Here is a 16,817-nt window from a genome sequence, read left to right on the forward strand (position 1 = left end):
TTCCGAATTAGTTAAGTTAGGTGGTAGTAGTGGTTGTTGGTCCGTAGCTGATGACGATGTCCTCAGTTGCGGGTGATATGATTGTACCTGGCGGTTGCCTAGGTTTCTTCCTTCTTGCTGGAAGTTACGGTGGGAGTCACTTACTCCGTTGTTACCGCCCTGAGGCTGAGTAACCAATTTAACAAATGAATTGACTTTAACGGCTTGTGCCGGAGTTTGATATTAGCGTTCTTTATTGTATGAAGCTCAAACATAAACTGAAACTTAAAGCTAACAAAAATGTATTTCATAGCGGCCAAGCAAATATGCAGTGTTCGCCGGCTATGCACGAGCATCCGGCCAGACGCTGTGTCAGCAGTTTGGCCAGAGCGAGTTCTTAAGCAATCGGACATTGCCGTTGTGCGGTTAACTTCGGTTAACTTACATATGGGTAATTCTCTAGAAAGGTCAACCACGACAAAAAAATTCAAAGTCAATAAAAGAATGAACCTATTAAATTTAGCTAATTTAATAATATTTAACATTTACTTATAACACATTTCGAAATATTTTAATCCAAAGTCTCAAATGTGCGAAAGTTTAGTTTTTAGCATTTCAGCGGCACGATTTGTTTTAAATAACTTTCGTAAAGAGAGTAAATTGCATTGATATTCACTATTTGTAATATCGGCTAATAACCAAAGATTACAACAATAATGTAAAAGAAACGAGGCGATTGCTAATTACTGTGAATTTCTCATCAGATTATCAGTTTATTTCATTGTCGCGTACGACATTGAAAAAGAACATTTGTTATCAGTGCGTCGAAGAAATTTGTCGAATGAGCATCAAAACTTGGGCCAAACAGAAAATTGGACATCTAAGTATTAAAAATAAAAATTTGTGAAATATAAGTAGTGCATTCGGTATAAACGTTTTTTAAGTTTGTCGCGTGCGACATGGTAAGACATTTTTTTTCATTATTTTTTTTATTTTTTATTTGCTTTTTATTAATGCAGATGAATGAAGGAAATAATAATAAAGTCAATTGCAAGTGGTGGAGACAAAATTTAAAAAAATAATGACACCAAATAAAAAAATATTATATTATTATATTACATATAATTATATTATTTTCCTCCTTGTTTGTTAAGTTTGAAACCTACATTTATTTTTTTTTAGCTCTAAATTAATTCTTATTAAATTTAGAATCTCCTAATTCACGTTTTATTATTTTAAAAGTACAAAAACAACTTAAACAAGAAAGGAAAGCTAACTTCGGGCGGAGCCGAAGTTGATATACCCTTGCAGAATTTTTATATAGTTTAATCCATAAAAAATAAATATTTAGCCCATTCAGTCAAACACACCCAGAGTTAGGGTTTCGCGTAACACTTTCAAAATATTGATATCGAATAATGGGATTTTGTGGGACTAACGATCATAAAATTAAATGGATTTCATTTTGGGTCATGGAATTTATCCCTTGCTTCAATGAACACGTGCAAGGGTCATTGCAAGGACACGTGCAAGGGACATAGTGCACAACATGTGTCACAGGTATGAACACTGTGGCACCTATAAAAACAGGTAATAGCTTATTTCTGATTGGTCGAGTTTGAAAAAAATGATCCTAAAAATTTGGACTGCAAATATTTATAACCCCAAAATTGCACAACAGGTAGATCAGGTAGTTATAAAACATGGTTTTTATTGCCTTTTAAAAAGGGATAAAATTGCGTAACCCAAAGGGTTAAGGTACAATGATTTATTATTTTTGGATATTACCCAACTTGGCTATATATTGGCAGATTCATTAATCCACAGATCAGTCAATGACAAAAATTTATCCAGTATTTTTTAAACAGTGAAAAGTGTGAACAAGTGAAAAAATAAGTGTGGAAAAAGTATTATACATGTGAAAATTCCAAAAAGGAAATAGTGTGGTTTAAAAAAAGTTTTTTAAAATATATTTGGAATAATTTTGTTAAGTATTTTCCTAATAACTCTTAAACTTTCAGCTTCAAACTTCTTTATTCATATTATTTACGTTTCCATAATAATTAATTTTCATAATTTCCCGTTTGTTTAAATTTTTCAACTAGCACTAGGTAAAAATATGCCGCGTGTATCACATTTATCACAGGATTAACGCCGACGAGCGGCTTTAAATCGTAGCCAGTGCTGGCTACGAACAAAATGGCATCCGAAATAAGGGTTCGGAATTCTGAACACATCGCCAACGTTCGCGCCAGTAACCCAGAACTGCGGGAGGAAAGTCGGGCACGTGAAGCCGCAGCGCGCGCCACTTGGAGACGAAGTGAAAGAATCCGTAACCTTGAGCGAATTCGGGATGCTGAAGGACATGCTCATCGACGACAGGATCTTGGCTACCGTGTCCCAGAAAGGAATCGCGACATGGAAGTACGTGCGACTCGCCGAGAGAACCCCGAGGAGCGACGACGAGAGCAGGTGCAAAACACTGCTGACCATGCCGCTCAGAGGACTATTCCGGACCATCGAATTACCGAACGGATTCGGGATATGGAGGCGCGCGCGACCCGCCGAGAGAACCCCGAGGAGCGACGACGAGAGCAGGTGCAAAACACTGCTGACCATGCCGCTCGGAGGACCATTCCGGACCATCGAATTCCCGAACGGATTCGGGATATGGAGGCGCGCTCGACCCGCCGAGAGGACCCCGAGGAGCGACGACGAGAGCAGGTGCAAAAACACTGCTGACCATGCCGCTCGGAGGACCATCCGGACCATCGAATTCCGGAACGTATTCGGGATATGGAGGCACGCGCGAACACGCCGAGAGGACCCCGAGGAGCGACGACGAGAGCAGGTTCAAAACACTGCTGACCATGCCGCTCGGAGGACCATTCCGGACCATCGAATTCCTGAACGGATTCGGGATGCCGCAGCGCGCGCTTATCATCGGCAGTGTTGCCGCCGATATTTAAATTCTGCTTCGATCCCTTCAATATGGTCCTATTAGAAAAAAAAATAAGGGATTTTGGCTTATATGGGTGAACGGCCACACAACTGATCTACCGTTACATTGCGATACTATCGACCGGAGAAAAAAGACAAAGTTTTTTAAAGTTTTTCTTTTCCAACTTGGTAGTTAAATAATAAATAATAAAGTCGAATTACTAAAGAATTTGTCAATACTTATTGGTCGGTCGAGCCAACACATTTTGTGCCGCAACATTTCTTTAAAAAACTTTACTTCAACAAACGCCAAATAAGCGAAAGCCAACAGACGCCTGAATTTCATCATAATTGTGAAATACCCGAAGACATCTGCACAGACGCCCACACATGCACATGACATACATGTAAAAAAGGCAATCTGAATGCAACCTCGTGTAGTACATCACAAAAAGTGAACAGGTCCTAACAGGCAAACGCAAAAACAGCACCATATAGAATCGTCACATCAAAACACACAATTATACATAAATATCTTGACATTCCAAAATGCCTACGGAGCAAGATACAACGGTGTGTAACATATGCAAAAAAAAGTCGGCTAAATAGCGGTGTCCAAAACTGGGTCCAATGCGACATATGCAAGCTATGTTTCACTTTGCCTGCGCTGGAGTCGATGCCAACATAAGAGAGCGTCCGTGGAAATGCACATTCTGTAAGGAAGAGGAAGACGACGTAATTTCAACTTGCCAGCGACTATCCAGTACCACCGCATCCACAGGAAGTTCAATCCATAAATAGCGCTAGAGTCTGCCCAGGAACAGCTGGATGTGCCTATCACCACAAATTTAACCCAACAAGCAACAAGCCTTCAAGTTAACTGAGCCGACAAGCGCCCCGAGCAACAGTAATCTAATGCTGGCAATGCTTGAAGAGACGCGTGAAGCTGAAAGAAAGTACATTCATCAAAAGTATAACCTTTCTTGCCCAGCAACAGGGAGTAAACACAATCCCCTTCGCAGAGATTGGACCAACTACTGCACAACTAGCCGCAAGACAAGTCTTGCCAGCGGATCTTCCCCCATTTAGCGGTAATCCAGAGGAATGGCCCATGTTCATAAGTATGTACGAAAACAATTGCGCTGTAGGCAGGCTTTTCAAAACGCAGAAAACATGCTGCGGCTTCAAAAATGCTTGAAGGGAAAAGCGTACGAGTTGGTCCGTGATAAGCTGCTGATACCAACACTGGTTCCAGAAGTCATCAGTACGCTGAAAACATTTTTTGGACGACCTGAGCAAATCCTCGATCGACTGATAGACAGGATCCGTAAAATCAACGTGCACAAAGATAAGCTGGAGACACTAATAGACTTCGCCATGGCAGTCCGCAACGCCTGCGCCACAATGGAAGCTTGCCGGTTACATAGACACATGGACAATCCAATTCTGCTACGGGAACTCGTTGACAAGTTACCTACTCATCACAAATTAAGCTGGGCTATGCATCAACGCTGCGATTCGATTCCCATAATACAATCTTTCAGCGACTGGCTATATAAACTAGCGGAAGCAGCCTCTACCGTACTACCCGGATCAAGCGCAAAGACCAACAGTGTAAACACCCATTCACAAACTCGACGAGGATCGTCGAACGAAGCAACTTTCGATACGGAGGTCGATCTCCAGGAAGAAACCAGAGCGAGCCAAACGTGCATTATGTGTAATTCTACTGAACACACCGCCGCCCAATGCGAAAAATTTAAGCTGCTAACTGTTCCAGAAAGACAAAGAATTATAAACGACTCTCGGGCTTGCTACAGATGTTTGAAGGGCCCATCGCCGTAAATGTTTTTCCAGGCGCGACTGCGGAGTCGACAACTGCCAATCCAAGCATCACCCGTTACTTCATAGAGATCCACCTCAATCAGAGCTAGTTAGTGACGAAAGTTAGTACGAAAGCGTACTCCTGAAGGATCTAAAAATTGCCACAACAAATGAACCGCTATGCCTACAGTGGACCGGCGGCACCACCAGAATGGAGGATACTTCAGAGAGAGCGCAACTTCAAATATCAGAGACTGGAAATTCGAAAAAGATGTGGCTTAACAAAGTGCACTCTGTTAAAAAGCTGTCATTACCAAAGCAGACCGTTGATGCAGACAAACTAGGCAAAAGGTATAAATATTTACATGGATTGCCTCTGAAAATCATATTATAACGCAGAGCCTATGATTCCTATCGGTACTAACAACTGGGCATTAGCAGTTCCCAGAAAAATCCGTGAAGGAAGACGCAACGAACCCATCGCCTCAAAATGTGCTCTAGGATGGAGCATCCAAGGAACAGGAAACTCAAGCAAACATGTTTCTCTACATCACTGCGAATGCAACTGGGGCGAACTCGATAAAGCCATCAAGGATATTTTTAATGTAGACCCTATAGCTCCACGAAAGCTTCAATCGGAAGATGACAAAAAGGCCATACGCATTCTTGAAGACACATGCAAAAAGGTAAATGGCCGCTACCAGGTTGGTCTTTTTTGGCGAGATGACCGTGCTACGCTCCCAGAAAGCCTTTCAACTGCTTTAAGGACGCCTGGAATGCCTGCGGTCAAAAATCAAGAGAGATCCAGAATTTTTCGAGCGAGTTCAAGACCAAATCAACAATCTTGTGTCTAAAGGATATGCAATCGAACTAGAACCTGCAGACATAAATAAGGAAGAACATCGGGTATGGTATCTCCCAATTTTCATCGCCTTAAATCCTAATAAACCTAATAAAGTACGATTGGTTTGGGATGCAGCTGCGAAAAGTCACGGAAATCTCTTAACGATTTTATTTTAAATGGACCCGATTATCTAAATCCACTCGCAGAGGTTCTTATGGCATTTAGAGTTGGCCGTATCGCCGTGTGCGCCGACATTGCAGAGATGTTCCATCAAATTACCATACAAGAAAGCGATATGCAAGTTCAAAGGTTCTTATGGTTCCATAACGACAAAAAACCCCAAGGACCTTCGTCATGCGTTCGATGACATTCGAAATTTGCTGCGCACCTTGTATCGCCCATTATGTACGCGACAAAAACGCAGAGGCATTCAAAGACACAAATCCTCGAGCATACGAGTCCATAACCAAGGCACACTATATGGACGATCTCATCGACACCTACAATAATGATTCCGAGGCGGTATCAGTGGCATCAGCAGTCAAGGATATTCATGCGAATGCAGGATTCACAATAAGAAACTGGATCTCAAACTCCGCCGCGGTTATGCATCATTTTGGAGAGCGCCAATTAAACACCCACAAGCCAAAGGAACTTGGTGGACCTGGAAAGGTTCTCGGTAAGTATTGGGATCCAAAACACGACGTTTTTAAGTATATATTTAGGTTCGCAAGACTTCAAAGAGATGTCCTGAACGGAGACGCTACACCAACCAAGCGAGAAATCCTGCAGGTACTCATGTCCGTCTTTGATCCACTGGGCTTAATCTCTTGCGACACAATCGGCCTAAAGATGCTACTTCAAAAAGTGTGGCGGTCAGGCATAGACTGGGATGAGGAACTTCCCGAAGAGCTACTTCAGTTTTGGATGCAATGGAAAATCGTCCTTCTACAAGCTACTAAGTTGGAATTTCCCCGTCACTACTCCAGATTGCTACCAGAAGCAGAGCAAATCGATCTACATACCTTCGTAGACGCCAGCGAATACGCTTATGCCGCAGTTTCATATCTTCGTATAAAAAAGGAAAACAATGTCGATACAGTCATAGTAGCCGCAAAATGCAAGGTTGCACCGCTGAAACCCGTCTCCATTCCACGTATGGAACTCCTGGCAGCCGTTATGGGAGTCGGACTAGCAAAAAAAATCAAAAACACGCGAGGTTTACGAATCGATAACTGCACTTACTGGTCAGATTCTAAGACTGTTCTTCAGTGGCTAAAAATCGACCCACGCAACTTCCAACCCTTCGTCATGCACCGAGTTGGCGAGATCATTGATAATACTACCATTAATCAGTGGCGCTGGGTTCCAACAAAAGAAAACATAGCAGATTTAGCCACAAAAATCGTGAAGGCTCCAGAGGCTTCTCGATGGATTAACGGGCCCCACTTTCTTATCCAGCCGGAGGGTGAATGGCCAGAACCGGACGTGTCCTTCAATGAAGAAACAAGCAAGATTGAATTACGTAAGCATGTACTCATAACAACCAATCTAAAGAATTTCGAATTTGCAGTTTACTACTTTTCGGACTGGAAACGCTTATACAGGGCTGTGGCTAATTTCCTCCTATATATCGAGAAGCTACGTGCCAAATGCTGTGGCAAACCTTTGCCTAAACGTCTAAACCCTGACATCGTTCGCTCAGCCAAGACATGGCTATATAAACAGGCGCAGTTTGAATTGTATGCTGCCGAGATCACCTCTTTAAAATCCAGATCATGCATCAATAAAGCCAGCCCGCTTATCGCCCTAAACGTCTATTTGGATGCATCAGGTGTCATACGTGTGCAAGGCAGAATGAACAAATTGAACCCAGCAGGTGACGCCATCGTACTGCCCAAAAAATCACGGATTACCTTCTTAATCGCCAAGGATTATCACGAAAGATCTCATCACATGCTCCATGAGACAACAATAAATTTGATACGTACCGACTTCTACATTCCACGTCTGCGAGTTCTTTTTAAGGAAGTCCGAATGAGTTGCCAAAAATGCAAAATCATAACCGCCTTACCTAAACACCCACAAATGGCCCCTCTACCAGCTGCCAGACTCGCTTCCTTTGAGAGACCCTTTACGTATACCGGAATAGACTACTTTGGCCCGATCCTTGTCAACGTTGGAAGGCACAAGGAAAAGCGTTGGGGAGTTCTGTTCACGTGCTTAACTTTGAGAGCCGTGCACTTAGAAGTAGCCCACAAACTCGACGTTAGTTCCCGCATAATGTGTTTAAAAAACTTCATGGCACTTCGAGGAGTACCGAAAGAAATCTACTCAGATAACGGCACTAATTTTAAAGCCACAGAAAAGATAGTGAAGGAGGAACTAAAAAGGATTAACTTCGACAATATAACCATACTCTATGACGCAATTATATGGAAATTCAACCCTCCGGCAGCGCCTCATATGGGAGGAGCGTGGGAAAGGCTTGTTCGATCTGTTAAATCAGTCCTAAAATCGATCTGCCCAACAAATAACTTTAACGACGAAACTTTACGAACTGCCTTAATGGAAGCTGAAACTATCTTAAATTCCAGACCATTAACCTTTGTTTCTCTAGATTCCGAAGACGAAGAGGCTTTAACCCCAAACCATCTACTCCTGGGATCACCGAGCGGTTACAAGCCAATGTTAGAAGACAACACTGACCTGAGGCTACGATGGCACCAAACGCAGCTTTTCGCCGATAAATTTTGGAAGCGTTGGATAAGGGAATACACGCCTACACTAACCAGACGATGCAAGTGGTTTACCAAACGCCCACCGTTAGCCATTGGAGACATCGTAGTTGTCGTCGACGATCAACTTCCCAGAAACTCGTGGCCCAAAGGACGCATAACTGACGTAGTGATTGCCAAGGATGGACAATTACGCAGGGCAACAGTATGGACGCGGAATGGAATTATGATCCGCCCAGTAGCCAAAATAGCAGTCCTGGACGTCGGCTTAAAAGAAAGTGAAGATCCGAAGGACGTTCACGGGGGGAGAATGTTGCCGCCGATATTTAAATTCTGCTTCGATCCCTTCAATATGGTCCTATTAGAAAAAAAGAAGGGATTTTGGCTTATATGGGTGAACGGCCACACAACTGATCTACCGTTACATTGCGATACTATCGACCGGAGAAAAAAGACAAAGTTTTTTAAAGTTTTTCTTTTCCAACTTGTAGTTAAATAATAAATAATAAAGTCGAATTACTAAAGAATTTGTCAATACTTATTGGTCGGTCGAACCAACACATTTGTGCCGCAACAGGGAGGACTCAGAGGAACATGCAAGGGAACAGGAGAGAAATACTGAGGAGCACCGACAACGACGAAGGAATCCGGAAGAGAGGCAACGAGAACGGGAAATGGACGCCAATAACAGGAGAGCAACTAGGAGAAATCCCATCGCAAGATCGCAGGAGCAACGGATGAACACATCTCAACGACGGGAAACACGACAACAGCGGAGGATTCGGGAAGAACAAATTCGACAAATGGCAGAGGATCGGCTAATCAACTTTAGGATGGACCCCCAAAACCGACTGGATGCCTCCCAAAGGCAGTCACAAAGGAACATGGACGCAAGAGCAGCCCTTTCTGAGGATGAGATGGAACAGGAACGGGAACTACAGCGTCATAGGATTCGATCATCGGCGAGGGATCTTTATCACAGGAACATAAAGGAAGGACCAACGGAAATTTGTGTCTGCTGTGGGGGAACGTGGTTCCGTTCGCAGGTAAGTGGAGTATATATCCTTGCTATCTCCTCTAAATTTCCCCTCCTAAACGTTGGCAACGCTTTCTATTTGTCGAGAAAATTTCCAGTTCCGTCCGGCAAATATTATTTTTGCAACACCTGCCGTCGTGCCGCCTCTTTAGGCAAACTCCCATCAGTCTGCCTTTCGAATGGTTTCGACTTTCCCGAAATCCCCGAGTGCTTAAATGGACTCACCTGCCTCGAAGAGCGCCTGATTTCACCGAGAATCCCTTTCATGAGGATTATTTCTCTCGGCTATGAAAGGCAATGCGGTATCCGAGGCGCTGTGGTGAACGTTCCAATTTCAGTTCCTGACATTGTGACTGCGCTTCCGCGCTCTTTCGACTCTACTCATGTCATCCAAGTCAGTTGAAGCTGTACGGTACTTAGTGAATACCGAGCTCTACAGAAAGCACAACATTTCACTTAACGAGTCATGGCTAGCACAACTTCTATGAAGTAATGAAATTCCTTTTATTGCGGATGAATCTGATCGCGAAGCGGTAGAGCAACTTCTTCAGCAGCAGCACCAATCCCAAAATGCTGTAGAGCTCGAGGAAAATTTAAATCCCGGAGGCCATGAAACATTATTGGAAAATAATGATACTGCAATTCAACGCATTGCACTGGCACCGGGAGAAGGCCGCCGCCCAACAAGCTTAACGCTCGACGAAGATGCAGAGGAACTTTCATTTCCAACTATTTCTTGCGGAGAAATATTTAAAGGAAATGCGAACAAATGCAAAAAAAACCAGCTCCTAAATCCGTTTTTACGACCGTCGTTGAGCTGTGGTTCCTAAAGTTTTATATATGTATAAATTTAACGAAAAGCAGCGTATACAAAATTCAATTTCCATTGCTTAACGCAACAAATCCGGAGCAGTTACCGCTGGTAATCTACGAGATGAGTCTTTTGTACATAGACTTGTGCAACATGATTATGGCTACCACATCCTCAAAGGCTTACGGTCTGCACCAGCTCATTGGGAGGCTGAGAAAAAGAAAGTTATCGCTATGATTCGACAATTCGGGTTGTTAACATTCTTCATTACTCTTTCCGCTGCTGAAACTAAGTGGAATGAACTTTTAGTTATCCTTTGTCTTCTATTGGACAATAGGGTTATAAGCGAGGAAGAAGCGGCAGCTCTTTCCAGCTCCGAAGCTCGATACTTCGATTACAGGTTGCGACAATTAATGAAATTGTTCAAAACCGAAATATTTGTGGAATTCAATCTTTCCCATTTTTATTGGAGAATCGAATTTCAGCACAGAGGATCTCCGCATTCTCATGGCATGTACTGGCTTGCTGGTGCTCCTAAGCTCGACGACACCGAAAATACCGAGCAGGTAATAAACTTTATCGATAGGTTTATTACCACAAATGGAGACGATCCTGAACTACAAGAAGTAATTCAGTATCAACGTCACAAACACAGTTCATCTTGCCTAAGAGAGTTACGCGGACAGGAGTTTTTCCGATTCAATATGTCACACCCTCCTATGCCCGAAACGCTAGTTTTGCATCCGATAGAAGAAAACGAAGTAAATGTTGAAGAACATAAAACTTTGTACAAAAAAATTAAGGAAACTTTAAGAACCATTCCTAATGAAGACGCAGCTTTAGTTAATAATTTTGAATATTTTCTGTCCCACCTTGATACTAATTTTGAAGCCTACAAATTAGCCTTACGTTCCAGCTTGAAAAAGCCAGAAATTTTTCTTCGCAGACAATTCTCCGACCGACTGCTCAATGCATATAATAGAGATATTCTAGGCTTACACAGAGCTAATATGGATATTCAATTTATCCTAGATGCCTACGCCTGTTGTAGTTATATCATTAACTACATAAACAAATCAAACAGAGGCGTTTCGCAGTTGCTCCGTGAAGCCATGGCATGAAATAAGCCATGGGAATATATCTATTAAAAGGAAATTGCAGCACCTAGGAAACAAGTTTATTAACGCTACAGAAATATCGGCCCAAGAAGCATCATACAATATTTTGGGCCTGCATATGTCGGAGGCAAGTGAAGGTACAATTTTTATAAACAATTGCCATCCAGACAAACGAGTTCGATTGGCTCGCTCAAATGAAGAATTAGAGCGACTCCCAAACAACTCGGTGGATATTTTTGAGCGTAATATTCTTGACCGATATGTGCAAAGGCATGAGCAACTGGAAGGAATTTGTTTAGCAGATTTTGCAGCTTGGTATAGATTCCATAAGCGCAATACACGATCTGCCGCTAATCATGGTGAGGACTATGATGAAGCAAATGATTTGGAGGTTGATGACGAAGTTGCTGAGCAAAACTATCCACTGATGGACGGCTCTGGTTACGTCAAGAAACGAAAGCATCCCCTGATTCTTAGATGGGTTCGCTTTAGCATTAACTCTTCACCATCGGATTATTTCCGAGAGCATTTAATGCTTTTCTATCCTTGGCGAAATGAAGAAGCTGAATTTCTTTCCAACGACGTTGAAATCACATTCAGAACTAATCATGAATCTATTAGGGTCATGAAGAGAAAACTATGATGTGTTTGATGATATGGAGTTAGAAAGAGTTCTTGAAGATTTGCAAGAGGATAGAGGGGATAATAATTCCATTTTGGAAGAACCTGCCTCCCAATTTTTAGACGAAGAATTTAGAGCTTTTAGCAGTGCCAAATATAGAGCGGAACGTAAATATTCTTCAGGATGACAATGCAACAAATAATCCTGAAGAAGATGGCGAACTTCAAATTAATTAGACTCCCCCCCGATAGTTTCCAATGATGACCTTTGCTCGCTAACTCGGTCCCTCAACTACAAAAAAGACAATATTATGCAAATGTAATGCATAATGTTGTTTGTAAAAATATATTTTACGAATATGTTGGTGGAGGGGCCGGTGTAGGAAAAGCAGACTGATTTCAACCATATATCAGTCTGTGACTTGCGAGCCAATAAGCTTCCTGGTTGCTACGGATTCGGCGAAAGTGTTATTATGTGCTCCAACTGGAAAGCTGCTTTTGGAATAGGAGGAATAGCTCTTCATTCAGTGTTTTCTCTACCAATTAATCAGGCCTCAGGTCCCTTAAGACCTTTAAGCAATGATAGTTTAAATACAATTCATTGCAAATTGATAGATCTCCAATTAATTATAATTGATGAAATTTCCATGGTTGGCTCAAAAATGCTTTCATTTTTGGATCAAAGGCTTCGTCAAATTTTCCGATGCCCAGACATATGTTTTGGGGGAAAATCAATTATAGTTTTTGGAGACCTAAAGCAGCTTTCCCCAGTTGGAGACAGTTGGATATTTTCGGAGAGGACGAATAATCCTTATAGCGTTTTAGCGGGAAATAGCCTATGGAACAACTTTAAGTATTTTGAGCTCACAGAAATAATGCGCCAAAGAGGCGATCATGCATTTCCCAAGCTTTAAATAATTTATCTGAGGCTTGTATGACAATTGCAGACATAGAGCTCCTAAAACAAAGAGTGTTTCACCCAGCGAATTTCCAGATGATGCCATTCATTTATTTTCTTCTAACGAAGAAGTAAACCATTTCAATTCCATTAAATTAGCGCAAATTGAGACGGAAGAGTTGGTTTCCACTGCAGTTGATACAGTGAAAACTGCGAACATATCTGCACAAAATAGAGAAAATACGTTAAGGGGCAGGATGGTTTGAGGCTTCAAAAAAAATTTTTTTTCAGAAAATTTTTATATAATAGAACATTATCTTAGGAATATCCTGTGAAAGTTTCATGTCGATCGGACTAAACTTGCTGAGATATCGATTTTCTAGTTTCTTTCTCTTCATATACTTTCCATTGCTTTTAAAACTTTAGACGCGTTTTTTCTCAAAACAACTCTTTCAAGTCGGTGCGTAACGTAACTCAAAAAGTAATACTCGGATCTAAATAATTTTGCACACATCTTTAATACAATAAATACTTGCGGATGAACGAACGCTTTTTTTTTTAAATTTTTTTTTAACCCATTTTTACGGCAATAATGGGCGGATTTTTATGTAAAAATGGTACCTCCGACTTTACACCGCTCCAAAAATTCAAAATCGCATATTTTTCAAAATGGTTTCGTTCATCCGCCAAAAGAAACTAATATTTTAAGTAAATCAATTCAATTTTTTTATTTCCGATAACACTGTAAGGCCAGACCTTACGCACCGCAAGAGACCAATTTTTGGAAGCGACTCCGGCCGACTGCCCGTCACGGGATAAATTATAATTATTTCTTAAAAATAAAAATTCCTAGATACTCTCCAAATATAGCCATTAATCGTGTAAAAAAATTGAATTGATATATTTACTCAGACATAAAAAAAAAAATCGCAAAAATCTGCTATTTTTCAGCCTCTGAAACCATCCTGCCCCCTTAAGATATGCTCAAAATATGAAAACCTCTGAAACCCAGGGTTTACCATATGTTCTTCATCTCAAAACAACTGCTAAATATATGGTTACCGTTAATATTGACAGAAATGACGGACTTGTAAATGGAGCAACTGGTCAGCTACAGGAAATTGACCATTGCGTAGTTAATGGCTCAAATTTAATAACGCGACTTTGGATTAATTTTTTCGAGCCCATGGTTGGTGCTATTGCCAGATCAAAAGTTCGAAATAGTCCAGATCCCGAATGGACTCCTATAGTAAAAGCCTCTCGAGTTTTTCAGTGTGGAAGATCAGAGCATGCTTCTGTTGACAGAAAACAATTCCCAATTGTTCCTGCTGAGGCTATTACCATCCATAAAAGCCAAGGAGCAACATATAGCAAAGTCGCGGTGCATCTTAAAAGAGGCATTAAACGAGCTTCGCTATATGTTGGATGCAGTAGAGCTACTAGCGCATCGGGACTTTTCCTTTTAGGCGACTTTGTTTCTCCAACAAGATTTGGAGCTCCAAATGTCCAAGCCGAACCTTCAAAATTTAAGAAAGGAAAAGTTCTTGACTACGCATTACGATTTGTGGTTAACAGAAACGAAGCAAACTGCCTATATACCATAATGTAGAGTCACTTCGAAGCCATCGCGAAGATATTTTTAACGGACCCTATTATTTGTTCTGCAAATTTTCTTTGTTTTGTCGAAACTTGGACTCTTCCCAGCGAAGATTTCTCTTTAGCAAGATTTCGTATTATAAAAATAATTGACAGCAATCGATTAAATGGTTTTGGAAAATGGAATAATTATTTATGCCAACAAAAATTTCTGAAAATGTAATGTTTTTGTTTGAGACAAATAAGTCTTTAAATCTAGAACCATATATCAATCTATTGCTTTTAAAATATCTTGATACATCTTTTATTGTTGTTTATAGGAATCCTGCGTATCCTATAACACAATTTCGAAATGAAGTTATGGCGGATGTAGAAAGAATACGCAGATTAGAAAATAATAGCAAATTGGTAATATTAGGAGATTTTAATATATGCAGATCCAGAAGCACTGATCAACTTGAAGAGGCTTTAAGTGAACATAACCTTAGTCCAATTAATAATATTGCAACTACAAAACATTTAACGCAAATTGATTGAATATTTGCTGAAAATGAGCTAAGGAATGCTGTAGCTATTACATATAAAACAACCTACAGTCATCATGATGGAATTTTCTTAAAATATTAATTTATTTTTTTTATCATATTTATTATTAATTTGCATGTAGATTTTGATAAATTATTTTTTTTAAAATGTGCAATATAGATTAAGTTATTTATTTCCCTCTCGTGGATTGAGACCTTGTCGTGGTGAGGGGGCTGAGTATGTGAGAATTCTTAATAAACATCACGGAAACCAGCATCAATACTTTGTTTTAATTAGTTTAAAAAATATAATATATATTCATCGAATTTAAAAAAAAATGGTTTTACTTTAACTTTGAAGAAAACACAATTTTCAATAGTTCAGTTATATGGCAGCTACAAGAATATAGTCGGCCAATCTTTATGCAATTTGCGATATGTTACGAGTTACAATATGTTGGCCAAAAATAAAATCTACAAAAAGTCCCAAGCCTCTAACTTAAAAAATTTTTAAATTTTGTAGACAAAATATGTTGGCCAAAAAAATTCTTTTGAAAGAATTCCCCAACGTTATAACTTAAAAATTTCGAAAGTTGTATCTTTTCCGATCTTTAAGTTATATGGCAGCTATAAGATATATATAAGATATATAAGATATATAAGATATATATATATATACTTTGGCCCAAAAAGGAATCTGTACCAAGTCCCATCTTTCTAACTTAAAAACCACCAAAGTTAAGTTTTCCAATTAAAGTTATGCCAATTCGATTGTTCTATGGCAGCTATAGGATATAGTCGGCCGATCCTTATAAAATGTTGTACACAAGATATTTTGGTCAAATATAACATGTGTGTAAAGTCCCAACCCTCTAACTAAAAACCACCAAAGTTATGCCAATTCCGATCGTTGGATGACAGCTATAGGATATAGTCGGCCGATCCTTATAAAATGTTGTACACAAGATATTTTGGTCAAATATAACATGTGTGTAAAGTCCCAAACCCTCTAACTTAAAAAACACCAAAGTTATGGCATTTCCGATCAATGAGTTATATGGCAGCTATAGGATATAGTCGGCCGATCCTTATGAAATTTGCCAAATCAGATTACTTTGCCCAAAAATGAATCTGTACCAAGTCCCATTATTCTAACTTAAAAACCACCAAAGTTATGCCAATTCGATCGTTGTATGACAGCTATAGGATATAGTCGGCCGATCCTTATGAAATTTTGTACATAAGATATTTTGGTCAAATATAACATGTGTGGAAAGTCCCAAACCCTCTAACTTAAAAAAACACCAAAGTTATGGCATTTCCGATCATGAGTTATATGGCAGCTATATGGCAGCCGTTCCGACTTATGTACTACCTGCAAGGAAAAGAAGGATGTGTGCAAAGTTTCAACTCGATAGCTTTAAAACTGAGAGACTAGTTTGCGTAGAAACCGACAGACAGACGGACATGCTTATATTGACTCAGGAGGTGATCCTGATCAAGAATATATATACTTAATAGGGTCGGAGATGTCTCCTTCACTGCGTTGCACACTTTTGACCAAAATTATAATACCCTCTGCAAGGTATAAAAATATGATGGAAGGAAAAGTCGCGTGCGACAGTGATTAAAAAAAAAACTACCAAATAATTTTAAGTGAAACAAAAAGAATTACTAAAATTAAATAATAAATAACGTTTTGAAATCGATTGCAGACAAATTTCCATCAGGTTTCGCTAAAATCAGCGTTTGAAATGGTTTTTGAAAAAGTAACTTCTGTTTTGTGTCGTGCGACATCCCTAGTTTTTTTTGAATATTTTAAAAACAGAGGGTCTTCCAAATTAATATTTACACCAATTAAACAACTTATCAAGACCTATTAGATTCA

The sequence above is a fragment of the Drosophila ananassae genome, chromosome 3R, assembly GCF_017639315.1.
Source record: "Drosophila ananassae strain 14024-0371.13 chromosome 3R, ASM1763931v2, whole genome shotgun sequence".
NCBI lineage: Eukaryota > Metazoa > Arthropoda > Insecta > Diptera > Drosophilidae > Drosophila > Drosophila ananassae.